Source organism: Podarcis bocagei, assembly GCF_964188305.1.
Source record: "Podarcis bocagei genome assembly, chromosome: 7".
Taxonomy (NCBI): Eukaryota; Metazoa; Chordata; class Lepidosauria; order Squamata; family Lacertidae; genus Podarcis; species Podarcis bocagei.
The window spans coordinates 18278957-18291687 of record NC_138132.1 but is presented as its reverse complement, the minus strand read 5'-3'; the positions used below and the strand labels follow the sequence as shown (position 1 = coordinate 18291687).

General features: G+C 45.0%; 1 protein-coding gene and 2 long non-coding RNA genes across 3 annotated transcripts in view; all 3 read right to left on the bottom strand.

The window, feature by feature from the left end:
• The window catches only part of LOC308591526 (uncharacterized protein), a gene marked incomplete at its 5' end in the record, with an annotated part of 148098 nt that overhangs the window by 42530 nt on the left and 92837 nt on the right, over nucleotides 1-12731 (bottom strand). The gene's annotated exons all lie outside the window — the stretch shown is intronic.
• On the bottom strand, nucleotides 3218-5101 carry LOC308592287. Its single transcript, XR_014010459.1, has 4 exons — nucleotides 5067-5101; nucleotides 4332-4361; nucleotides 3747-3764; nucleotides 3218-3239 (listed from the first exon to the last, which is right to left on the bottom strand). It is a non-coding gene; the product is annotated as an uncharacterized lncRNA (long non-coding RNA).
• Nucleotides 6716-9483, bottom strand: LOC308592290. The gene is made up of 6 exons (XR_014010462.1): nucleotides 9463-9483; nucleotides 8938-8955; nucleotides 8353-8370; nucleotides 7828-7845; nucleotides 7239-7256; nucleotides 6716-6732 (listed from the first exon to the last, which is right to left on the bottom strand). It is a non-coding gene; the product is annotated as an uncharacterized lncRNA (long non-coding RNA).

Sequence of the window (12731 nt, the reverse complement as noted above, 5' to 3'; positions counted from 1 at the left end):
AAAAGAATATTAAAATACTATGATACATCAAACATTAAAAGCTTCCCTAAACAGGGCTGCCTTCAGATGTCTTCTAAAAGTCTGGTAGTTGTTGTTCTCTTTGACATCTGGTGGGAGGGCGTTCCACAGGCAGGGCGCCACTACCGAGAAGGCCCTCTGCCTGGTTCCCTGTAACTTGGCTTCTCGCAGTGAGGGAACCGCCAGAAGGCCCTCGGTGCTGGACCTCAGTGTCCGGGTAGAACGATGGAGGTGGAGACGCTCCTTCAGGTATACTGGACCGAGGCCGTTTAGGGCTTTAAAGGTCAGCACCAACACTTTGAATTGTGCTCGGAAACGTACTGGGAGCCAATGTAGGTCTTTCAAGACCGGTGTTATATGGTCTCGGCAGCCGTTCCCAGTCACCAGTCTGGCTGCTGCATTCTGGATTAGTTGTAGTTTCCGGATCACCTTCAAAGGTAGCCCCACGTAGAGCGCATTGCAGTAGTCCAAGCGGGAGATAACCAGAGCATGCACTACTCTGGCGAGGCAGTCCGCGGGCAGATAGGGTCTCAGCCTACGTACCAGATGGAGCTGGTACACAGCTGCCCTGGAAACGGATTTAACCTGTGCCTCCATGGACAGCTGTGAGTCCAAAATGACTCCCAGGCTGCGCACCTGGTCCTTCAGGGGCACGGTTACCCCATTCAGGACCAAGGAATCCCCCACACCTGCCCGCCTCCTGTCCCCCAGAAACAGTACTTCTGTCTTGTCAGGATTCAATCTCAATCTGTTTGCCGCCATCCATCCTCCAACCGCCTCCAGACACTCACACAGGACTGTCACCGCCTTCACTGGTTCTGATTTGAAAGAAAGGTAGAGCTGGGTATCATCTGCATACTGATGAACACCCAGCCCAAACCCCCTGATGATCTCTCCCAGCGGCTGCATGTAGATGTTGAAAAGCATGGGGGAGAGGACAGAACCCTGAGGCACCCCACAAGTGAGAGCCCAGGGGTCTGAACACTCATCCCCCACCACCACTTTCTGAACACGGCCCAGGAGGAAGGAGCGGAACCACTGTATGGCAGTGCCCCCAGCTCCCAGCCCCTCAAGACGGTCCAGAAGGATGTTATGGTCAATGGTATCAAACGCCGCTGAGAGATCCAGCAGAACTAGGAAACAGCTCTCACCTTTGTCCCTAGCCCGCCGGAGATCATCAACCAGTGCGACCAAGGCAGTTTCAGTCCCGTGATGAGGCCTGAATCCCGATTGGAAGGGATCCAAATGGTCCGCTTCTTCCAGGCGTGCCTGGAGTTGTTCAGCAACCACTCGTTCAATCACCTTGCCCAAGAATGGAAGATTTGAGACTGGGCGATAGTTGGCCATCGTGGCCGCATCTAAAGATGGTTTTTTAAGAAGCGGTTTAATAACCGCCTCTTTCAGCGGGTCTGGGAAGGCTCCCTCACGGAGGGAAGCATTCACCACCCCACGAAGCCCATCGCCCAGCCCTTCCCGGCTAGCTTTTATAAGCCAGGATGGGCAAGGATCAAGGAGACAGGTGGTTAGTTTCACTCGTCCAAGCAGCCTGTCCACATCCTCGGAGGTAACAGATTGGAATTGATCCCACACAATTTGACTAGACAGGACTCTAGCACTCTCCCGCCCCGGCCCTGCTCCCACGGTGGCGTCTACCTCTTCCCGAATCTGAGCGACTTTATCTGCAAAAAACTTTGCAAAATCATTGCAGGAGATCATGTGGCCCGTACTGGGCCCCGATGTAGCAGGTGGTTCTGCTAAATTGCGGACCACCTGAAAAAGTCTCCTGCTGCTGTTTTCTGCAGATGCAATAGAGGCGGCGAAGAAGGCCTTCTTCGTCGTCGCTACCGCCACTTGGTAGGCTCGACACCGAGCTCTAACCTGTATCTGGTCAGCTTCAGAATGGGTCATCCGCCACCGGCGCTCTAGCCGTCTCAACGATTGTTTCATTGCCCTCAGATCCGTGGAAAACCACGGGGCTGTCCGGGCTCCATGCAATCGGAGAGGGCGCTTCGGAGCCAAACAGTCAATAGCCCTGGTTAACTCCACATTCCAGCGGGCCACCAGGGAATCAGCTGAAAGGCCATCAACATGGGAAAGAGCATCCCCTACCGCTCTCTGGAAACCATTTGGATCCATTAAGTGGCGGGGGCGGACCATCCGAATCGGTCCCACCTCCCTGCAGAGGGGAAGGGTCGCGGAGAAGTCAAGTTGCACCAGGAAGTGGTCTGACCATGGCACTTCTTTTGTTTCGCTTTTACTTAGTGTCAGAACACCAACATCCATGGAGGTAAACACCAGGTCCAAGGCATGTCCGCGGCTATGGGTTGGGCCAAACTTATTCAGGGACAGCCCCATGGAGGCCATGCTTTCCACGAAGTCCCGAGCGGCCCCTTGTAAGGCCGTGTCGGCATGGATATTAAAATCCCCTAGGACAACCAAACTAGGTGTCCCCAGGAGAACATCCGCCACGACCTGAAGCAGCTCGGGCAGGGAATCCTTGGTGCAGCGGGGAGGTTGGTACACCAAAAGGAAGCCTGTACTGCCCCTATTGCCCAACTTCCAGAACATGCACTCAGAGAACTGGGTCTTCCCAATAGGACGCCTGGTGCAAACTAATGACTTCCTAAAAATCACTGCAACCCCCCCCCTCCCCGCCCACAAGGCCTGGGTTGCTGTGCGTAAGAGAAACATGGTGGACAAGCAGCGGCAAGAACAGGCCCATCTGCTTCATCCAACCAAGTCTCTGTTACACAAGCCAGGTCAAAACACACATCCCCCTTCTTTTAGTAAAAGTATCTAGTGTGGCATACAGTGTTATCATAAAAATATGCAAAATATAATAAAATGCACAATGAAAACATAAAACCTTCAACCTTTTTTAGATCCAGGACTCACTAGCTAGGTGATCAAAAATAAGATACCCAACAGGTTTTTGTTTTTGTTTTTTTCTATAATGTATTATGCCTTCACACAATACTTTGGTTTACGTATTTGTTTTTGCAAATTATAAGGGCCATGTCATGCAGCCAGTATGCCTTAACCATTTCAATCACACAGCAGTATTATGGCACAAATCTCATCAGCCAATATTGAGGGACACTTCAATGAACTAATCTGCAAAATCTTGCAGGAAACACAAGCCCCTCCCCCAGTGAAGGATGTTGTGGATTATTAAGGCATTACATAGGATTTTCAGTACTCACATTTCCACCAAGAAGGCCCTAAATAAGGTCTCTATCACAACTTATGAATAGTTGAACACATCAAAGTCTGCCTGGAGAGGCTAGATTTCTACTACTCACACGGCAAATAATTATCATCTACTTGAATGGAACCCTAGTATGGCTCGGTGGATCACTTGAGTTACATTAAAAAGCATCTAGGACCTGGGGGACACTTCTTAACGAAGTGACCAAATATAACAAACATATTTTTTTTTGTTTTTATGCAAAGTAATAGGGCTTTACTGTCTGTTCTACATATGTCTCGCCTACATTGAATCTCTTCCCTATTTAGAAAGCATCATTGCCTGGATTTGAAACTCTTCAAATGGTGGCCTGTTGCTGGAGAAACACCAACAGAAGCCCCAGATGATGCAATATGTTATACTTTGTGGCCCTTTTGATACTTCATCTGGTGTAAACCTAGGCATCACTGTAAACTCCTCCCCTGTTGACCCCAGGTGACAATCAATGATGGTCCAATTAAAAGTAACATGCAATACTCACGCCTAGTAAACCACCACCCTGAAATAAAAAGGAGCAATTCAATCAAAAAGGAGGAAAACAACCAACATCTCTTTTAAGCAATGTTTCCCTAGTTTTAATGCCCTTTAATACCTTTGTGGGAGTATAGAAAATCAGGCACACTTCTGGCATAAGCATCTCTTTCCCAGAAGTATTTGGTTACTTTGTGTAGTGAATGGGCATAACAGGGAAAACGCAGCATTGGCATTCATAACCTACATCAGGTATCTTCAACCTTTTTTAGACCCAGGAATCACTAACTAGGTGATCAAAAATAAGATACCTAACAGGTTGTTTTTCCCCCTTTTTTGTATAACGTAATATGCCTTCACACAATACTTTGGTCTACATATTTGTTTTTGCAAATTATAAGGGCCATGTCATGCAGCCAGTATGCCTAAACCATTTCAATCACACAGCAGTATTGTGGCACAAATCTCATCAGCCAATATTGAGGGACACTTCAATGAACTAATCTGCAAAATCTTGCAGGAAACACAAGCCTCTCCCTGAGTGAAAGATGTTGTGGATCATTAAGGCATTACATAGAGGATTTCCAATACTCACATTTCCGCCAGTAAGTCCCTCAGTAAGGCCCTAAAGAAGATAAAGAAATAAGTTAGTCCATGTTTTATGAAAATGATAAATATAGTGAACATTTTGATGATTTCACACTGGCAAATGTGGACTTGCTGCCTGTTCTATAAAGGTCTTGCTTATGTCAAATTTCCACAATAGAAGGCATCATTGACTGGATGTCCTACTGGGAGCATCTGGGGTGAGCTATGAGATCGAAGCCAGCTTCTCGCTCCACTAGGATGCTTTCCCTTACTGACATGGTGGTGCCCAGTGTCAGTCCTGTTCCTGCCACTGTGCAGGTTCAGGTAGTCTGGAACCAATGCCTAAGCAACAACTCACATGATGTAATCAATAAAGTTGTGGCCAAAATTAATGCCAAAAAACCTTAAACTAAATTCTGTGTCAGTTGTGACATTATTTTGGGGGTGGTTTTGGGGGTCTTCACAGGCAATTAAATCACAACAGCTACTTCTGTGGGACACCTCTAGGAAATAAGAGACACTATCTGACTGTACAACCCTAATTAAAATATAAAATATTACTGTATATATTTGCTTTTTTAAACTTAGTTGCAAAGATTAGGGCCCTGAACCAAATTTTCATACTTCTAAAAGGAAGAGCCAAGCAGTGGTGTTTTTCTCTTCAAGTTAAAAAGGAAAAAGAAACTTTTTGGATATCGCTAAGGTTAAATAAGACTAAAGGTAAGTAATGTCTAATACTAACAGACACTGGCAGGCCATTCTAAAATAGAAAGCAAGAATCCATTTTAACATAATCAATATAACAGAATCAGTATAATTAATAAATAAACACACACAAAAACACACATCCCCCTTCTTTTAGTAAAAGTATCTAGTGTGGCATACAGTGCTATCATAAAAATATACAAAATATAATAAAATGCACAATGAAAACATAAAACCTTCAACCTTTTTTAGATCCAGGACTCACTAGCTAGGTGATCAAAAATAAGATACCTAACAGGTTTTGGTTTTTGTTTTGATTTTGTATGATATTATATACCTTCACATAATACTTTAGTTTACGTATTTGTTTTTGCAAATTATAAGGGCCATGTCATGCAGCCAGTATGCCTTAACCATTTCAATCACACAGCAGTAATGTGGCACAAATCTCATCAGCCAATATTGAGGGACACTTCAATGAACTAATCTGCAAAATCTTGCAGGAAACACAAGCCCCTCCCCCAGTGAAGGATGTTGTGGATTATTAAGGCATTACATAGGATTTTCAGTACTCACATTTCCACCAAGAAGGCCCTAAATAAGGTCTCTATCACAACTTATGAATAGTTGAACACATCAAAGTCTGCCTGGAGAGGCTAGATTTCTACTACTCACACGGCAAATAATTATCATCTACTTGAATGGAACCCTAGTATGGCTCGGTGGATGACTTGAGTTACATTAAAAAGCATCTAGGACCTGGGGGACACTTCTTAACAAAGTGACCAAATATAACAAACATATTTTTTTTGTTTTTATGCAAAGTAATAGGGCTTTACTGTCTGTTCTACATATGTCTCGCCTACATTGAATCTCTTCCCTATTTAGAAAGCATCATTGCCTGGATTTGAAACTCTTCAAATGGTGGCCTGTTGCTGGAGAAACACCAACAGAAGCCCCAGATGATGCAATATGTTATACTTTGTGGCCCTTTTGATACTTCATCTGGTGTAAACCTAGGCATCACTGTAAACTCCTCCCCTGTTGACCCCAGGTGACAATCAATGATGCTCCAATTAAAAGTAACATGCAATACTCACGCCTAGTAAACCACCACCCTGAAATAAAAAGGAGCAATTCAATCAAAAAGGAGGAAAACAATCAACATCTCTTTTAAGCAATGTTTCCTTAGTTTTAATGCCCTTTAATACCTTTGTGGGAGTATAGAAAATCAGGCACTCTTCTGGCATAAGCATCTCTTTCCCAGAAGTATTTGGTTACTTTGTGTAGTGAATGGCCAAAGTAGGGAAAACGCAGCATTGGCATTCATAACCTACATCAGGTACCTTCAACCTTTTTTAGACCCAGGAATCACTAACTAGGTGATCAAAAATAAGATACCTAACAGGTTGTTTTCCCCCCTTTTTTGTATAATGTAATATGCCTTCACACAATACTTTGGTCTACATATTTGTTTTTGCAAATTATAAGGGCCATGTCATGCAGCCAGTATGCCTTAACCATTTCAATCACACAGCAGTAATGTGGCACAAATCTCATCAGCCAATATTGAGGGACACTTCAATGAACTAATCTGCAAAATCTTGCAGGAAACACGAGCCCCCCCCCCCCAGTGAAGGATGTTGTGGATCATTAAGGCATTATATAGGATTTTCAGTACTCACATTTCCACCAAGAAGGCCCTAAATAAGGTCTCTATCACAACTTATGAATAGTTGAACACATCAAAGTCTGCCTGGAGAGGCTAGATTTCTACTACTCACACGGCAAATAATTATCATCTACTTGAATGGAACCCTAGTATGGCTCGGTGGATGACTTGAGTTACATTAAAAAGCATCTAGGACCTGGGGGACACTTCTTAACAAAGTGACCAAATATAACAAACATATTTTTTTTGTTTTTATGCAAAGTAATAGGGCTTTACTGTCTGTTCTACATATGTCTCGCCTACATTGAATCTCTTCCCTATTTAGAAAGCATCATTGCCTGGATTTGAAACTCTTCAAATGGTGGCCTGTTGCTGGAGAAACACCAACAGAAGCCCCAGATGATGCAATATGTTATACTTTGTGGCCCTTTTGATACTTCATCTGGTGTAAACCTAGGCATCACTGTAAACTCCTCCCCTGTTGACCCCAGGTGACAATCAATGATGCTCCAATTAAAAGTAACATGCAATACTCACGCCTAGTAAACCACCACCCTGAAATAAAAAGGAGAAATTCAATCAAAAAGGAGGAAAACAATCAACATCTCTTTTAAGCAATGTTTCCTTAGTTTTAATGCCCTTTAATACCTTTGTGGGAGTATAGAAAATCAGGCACTCTTCTGGCATAAGCATCTCTTTCCCAGAAGTATTTGGTTACTTTGTGTAGTGAATGGCCAAAGTAGGGAAAACGCAGCATTGGCATTCATAACCTACATCAGGTACCTTCAACCTTTTTTAGACCCAGGAATCACTAACTAGGTGATCAAAAATAAGATACCTAACAGGTTGTTTTCCCCCCTTTTTTGTATAATGTAATATGCCTTCACACAATACTTTGGTCTACATATTTGTTTTTGCAAATTATAAGGGCCATGTCATGCAGCCAGTATGCCTTAACCATTTCAATCACACAGCAGTAATGTGGCACAAATCTCATCAGCCAATATTGAGGGACACTTCAATGAACTAATCTGCAAAATCTTGCAGGAAACACGAGCCCCCCCCCCCCCCCCAGTGAAGGATGTTGTGGATCATTAAGGCATTATATAGGATTTTCAGTACTCACATTTCCACCAAGAAGGCCCTAAATAAGGTCTCTATCACAACTTATGAATAGTTGAACACATCAAAGTCTGCCTGGAGAGGCTAGATTTCTACTACTCACACGGCAAATAATTATCATCTACTTGAATGGAACCCTAGTATGGCTCGGTGGATGACTTGAGTTACATTAAAAAGCATCTAGGACCTGGGGGACACTTCTTAACAAAGTGACCAAATATAACAAACATAATTTTTTTTGTTTTTATGCAAAGTAATAGGGCTTTACTGTCTGTTCTACATATGTCTCGCCTACATTGAATCTCTTCCCTATTTAGAAAGCATCATTGCCTGGATTTGAAACTCTTCAAATGGTGGCCTGTTGCTGGAGAAACACCAACAGAAGCCCCAGATGATGCAATATGTTATACTTTGTGGCCCTTTTGATACTTCATCTGGTGTAAACCTAGGCATCACTGTAAACTCCTCCCCTGTTGACCCCAAGTGACAATCAATGATGCTCCAATTAAAAGTAACATGCAATACTCACGCCTAGTAAACCACCACCCTGAAATAAAAAGGAGCAATTCAATCAAAAAGGAGGAAAACAATCAACATCTCTTTTAAGCAATGTTTCCTTAGTTTTAATGCCCTTTAATACCTTTGTGGGAGTATAGAAAATCAGGCACACTTCTGGCATAAGCATCTCTTTCCCAGAAGTATTTGGTTACTTTGTGTAGTGAATGGCCAAAGTAGGGAAAACGCAGCATTGGCATTCATAACCTACATCAGGTATCTTCAACCTTTTTTAGACCCAGGAATCACTAACTAGGTGATCAAAAATAAGATACCTAACAGGTTGTTTCCCCCCCTTTTTTGTATAATGTAATATGCCTTCACACAATACTTTGGTCTACATATTTGTTTTTGCAAATTATAAGGGCCATGTCATGCAGCCATTATGCCTTAACCATTTCAATCACACAGCAGTAATGTGGCACAAATCTCATCAGCCAATATTGAGGGACACTTCAATGAACTAATCTGCAAAATCTTGCAGGAAACACGAGCCCCCCCCCCCCAGTGAAGGATGTTGTGGATCATTAAGGCATTATATAGGATTTTCAGTACTCACATTTCCACCAAGAAGGCCCTAAATAAGGTCTCTATCACAACTTATGAATAGTTGAACACATCAAAGTCTGCCTGGAGAGGCTAGATTTCTACTACTCACACGGCAAATAATTATCATCTACTTGAATGGAACCCTAGTATGGCTCGGTGGATGACTTGAGTTACATTAAAAAGCATCTAGGACCTGGGGGACACTTCTTAACAAAGTGACCAAATATAACAAACATAATTTTTTTTGTTTTTATGCAAAGTAATAGGGCTTTACTGTCTGTTCTACATATGTCTCGCCTACATTGAATCTCTTCCCTATTTAGAAAGCATCATTGCCTGGATTTGAAACTCTTCAAATGGTGGCCTGTTGCTGGAGAAACACCAACAGAAGCCCCAGATGATGCAATATGTTATACTTTGTGGCCCTTTTGATACTTCATCTGGTGTAAACCTAGGCATCACTGTAAACTCCTCCCCTGTTGACCCCAAGTGACAATCAATGATGCTCCAATTAAAAGTAACATGCAATACTCACGCCTAGTAAACCACCACCCTGAAATAAAAAGGAGCAATTCAATCAAAAAGGAGGAAAACAATCAACATCTCTTTTAAGCAATGTTTCCTTAGTTTTAATGCCCTTTAATACCTTTGTGGGAGTATAGAAAATCAGGCACTCTTCTGGCATAAGCATCTCTTTCCCAGAAGTATTTGGTTACTTTGTGTAGTGAATGGCCAAAGTAGGGAAAACGCAGCATTGGCATTCATAACCTACATCAGGTATCTTCAACCTTTTTTAGACCCAGGAATCACTAACTAGGTGATCAAAAATAAGATACCTAACAGGTTGTTTTCCCCCCTTTTTTGTATAATGTAATATGCCTTCACACAATACTTTGGTCTACATATTTGTTTTTGCAAATTATAAGGGCCATGTCATGCAGCCAGTATGCCTAAACCATTTCAATCACACAGCAGTATTGTGGCACAAATCTCATCAGCCAATATTGAGGGACACTTCAATGAACTAATCTGCAAAATCTTGCAGGAAACACAAGCCTCTCCCTGAGTGAAAGATGTTGTGGATCATTAAGGCATTACATAGAGGATTTCCAATACTCACATTTCCGCCAGTAAGTCCCTCAGTAAGGCCCTAAAAAAGATAAAGAAATAAGTTAGTCCATGTTTTATGAAAATGATAAATATAGTGAACATTTTGATGATTTCACACTGGCAAATGTGGACTTGCTGCCTGTTCTATAAAGGTCTTGCTTATGTCAAATTTCCACAATAGAAGGCATCATTGACTGGATGTCCTACTGGGAGCATCTGGGGTGGGCTATGAGATCAAATCCAGCTTCTCGCTCCACTAGGATGCTTCCCCTTACTGACATGGTGGTGCCCAGTGTCAGTCCTGTTCCTGCCACTGTGCAGGTTCAGGTAGTCTGGAACCAATGCTGTCAGGGAACTGCCATCAGAGCATCAGGTGGTGGAGGGACTCAGGCAGGATGAAAGAGACTCAACTGCTGAAGCAGGGACCAGCAGGGGGAGGAGTGATTCTCTGAGGGAATGTGAGCAGGAGGGAGGGCTCAGGGACGCTTCCAGCGAAAATAGTGGGGAGGTATCTGAGTCTCACATAGGGAGACCCATACCTCGCAGGAAACTGTCACGCCGTGAGTCCAGGAGACGCGTTTCCGTTAAGGAACTTCTTTGCTGGAAACGCTTCCGCAGGCAGCCACTGTCGGACTCTACTAGTGACTAGAGCAGACATGTCTGAGGAGCTCCGTCACACACGGAGGTTTGTGGGGGCACACAAACTCTGAGGGAGCACGTTTTCACGCACAAGCAGCTAATCAAACCCTCACAGCAGTCCGACAGTCTTTGTACGCTGCCTGTGCAAGAGAAGGCATCATGAGCGAACCAACCGGAACCGGAGGAGCAGGGGCTGGAGCTGGTCCAAGCTTGGAAGATAGATACCGAGCGTTGGAGGTTCAACTGGCCCTGCAGACGGCGAGGCTGGAGGAGAGAAGGGCTCAGGATGCAGACAAGAAGGGGAGAGCCACTCAATTCCCCAGAAAGGTACCAGGATTGGTGCAGAAATTTGGGGGGGACCCCAAGGACTACCATGCTTTTAGGACAGAGATGCAATATGCCCTTAATGTGCAGTTCGATGAGTTCCCTGATGAGGAATCGCGAGTTGCTTTTGTAATTGGGCATCTTGAGAAAGGGGCTAGAGACTGGGTTCGACCCCTAATGGCAACGCACAATGACATACTAAAGGACACAATGAAGTTCTTTCGTGCAATGGATATCATGTTTTCCAGCGATATTGAGGAAGGGGTGGTGCGCAGACAGCTAATGGCTTGTAAGCAGGGGAGTCGATCTGTCCGTGAATATTGGACTGAGTTTACCATGCTGATTCACAGACTGAGTTGGGATTTATCGGCGGCACCCGTTCAAATGCTATTTGAAGAAGGTCTTTCTTCGGGGGTGAAAGACGAGCTGGCACGGAGCCCCAGGGCGGAGTCTATGGATCAGCTGACCAAATCTGCGCTGACCATAGGAGCGCGGCAGGAGGCAAGAGCCTTGGAGAGGCGGGAAGGGAGAGGGGAACGTTGGAAGGAGTTCCGCATTCCAGACATTCCTGAGCCAGCTTTCCCGCCGGCAGAGCCGATGGAAATCGGAACAGCGCGCGCGCGCGCATTTTCAAAAACCAGCGAGGGAGCTAAGAAGGAGGGAAAGGGCCCCCGGAAATGCTATCTCTGCCAACAGCCAGGCCACTTTGCCAGAGTCTGCCCCCAGAGGAAGGAATGGCAAGGGATGGTGGGAGCTGTTGAGGGGGGAGAAGAAGGGGGAGGGAGCACCCGAAGAAACCCATATCATTCCAGAGGACCGCTGGGTGTGTGGGGCGACTTTGGTGGGGCAAAGGGAATTGGTAGAGGGTACGGTGCAGGATGCATACGCCCAGGGGAAACTCAGGGATCTCAGAGGGGAGGAAGACAAACCCGGTGGTTTTGAGGAGAGAAATGGGGCATTGTATTATAAGGGAGCGTTATATATACCTGAAGGGGAATTGAGGGAGAAAGTACTCAAGCAGCTGCACGATAGCCCCACAGCAGGGCACTTTGGGCAACACAAAACCATGTGGCTGGTTACCAGGGAATTTTGGTGGCCCAAGGTCAGGGAAGATGTGCGGGAGTATGTGAGAGGGTGTGAACAATGCCAAAGAGCCAAGGGGGAGAGGCAGGCGCCGGCTGGTTTATTAGAACCACTGCCCACACCTGAGAGACCGTGGGAAGCAGTGGCAATAGATTTCATGACTGATCTGCCAAGGTCTAGAGGGAAAACAGCCATCATGGTTGTAGTAGACCTGTTAACTAAAATGGCCCACTTCATAGCCTGCTCACATGCGGTTACAGCAGAAGAAACCGCCAAATTGTTTGTAGAGAATGTGTTTAGGTTGCATGGCGCCCCCTTGAGGGTGGTTTCAGACCGAGGGAAACAATTTACTTCCAGGTTCTGGAGGAAGCTCATGAGCTTACTGCATGTAGAGGTTAATTTCTCGACGGCCCGTCATCCTGAAACCAACGGGCAGGCGGAAAGAGCAAATGGGGTTCTCCAACAATATTTGAGGTGTTATGTTAATGACAGGGAGAATGATTGGGTGGAGAAGCTGGCGTTGGCAGAATTTGCCTACAACAATGCAGAGAACGTGTCCACGGGGATGAGCCCCTTTTTGGCCAATCACGGGTGCCATCCCAGAGCCTTCCCAGGGGGGGAGGGGGAGAACTGGAGCGTTCCAGCTGC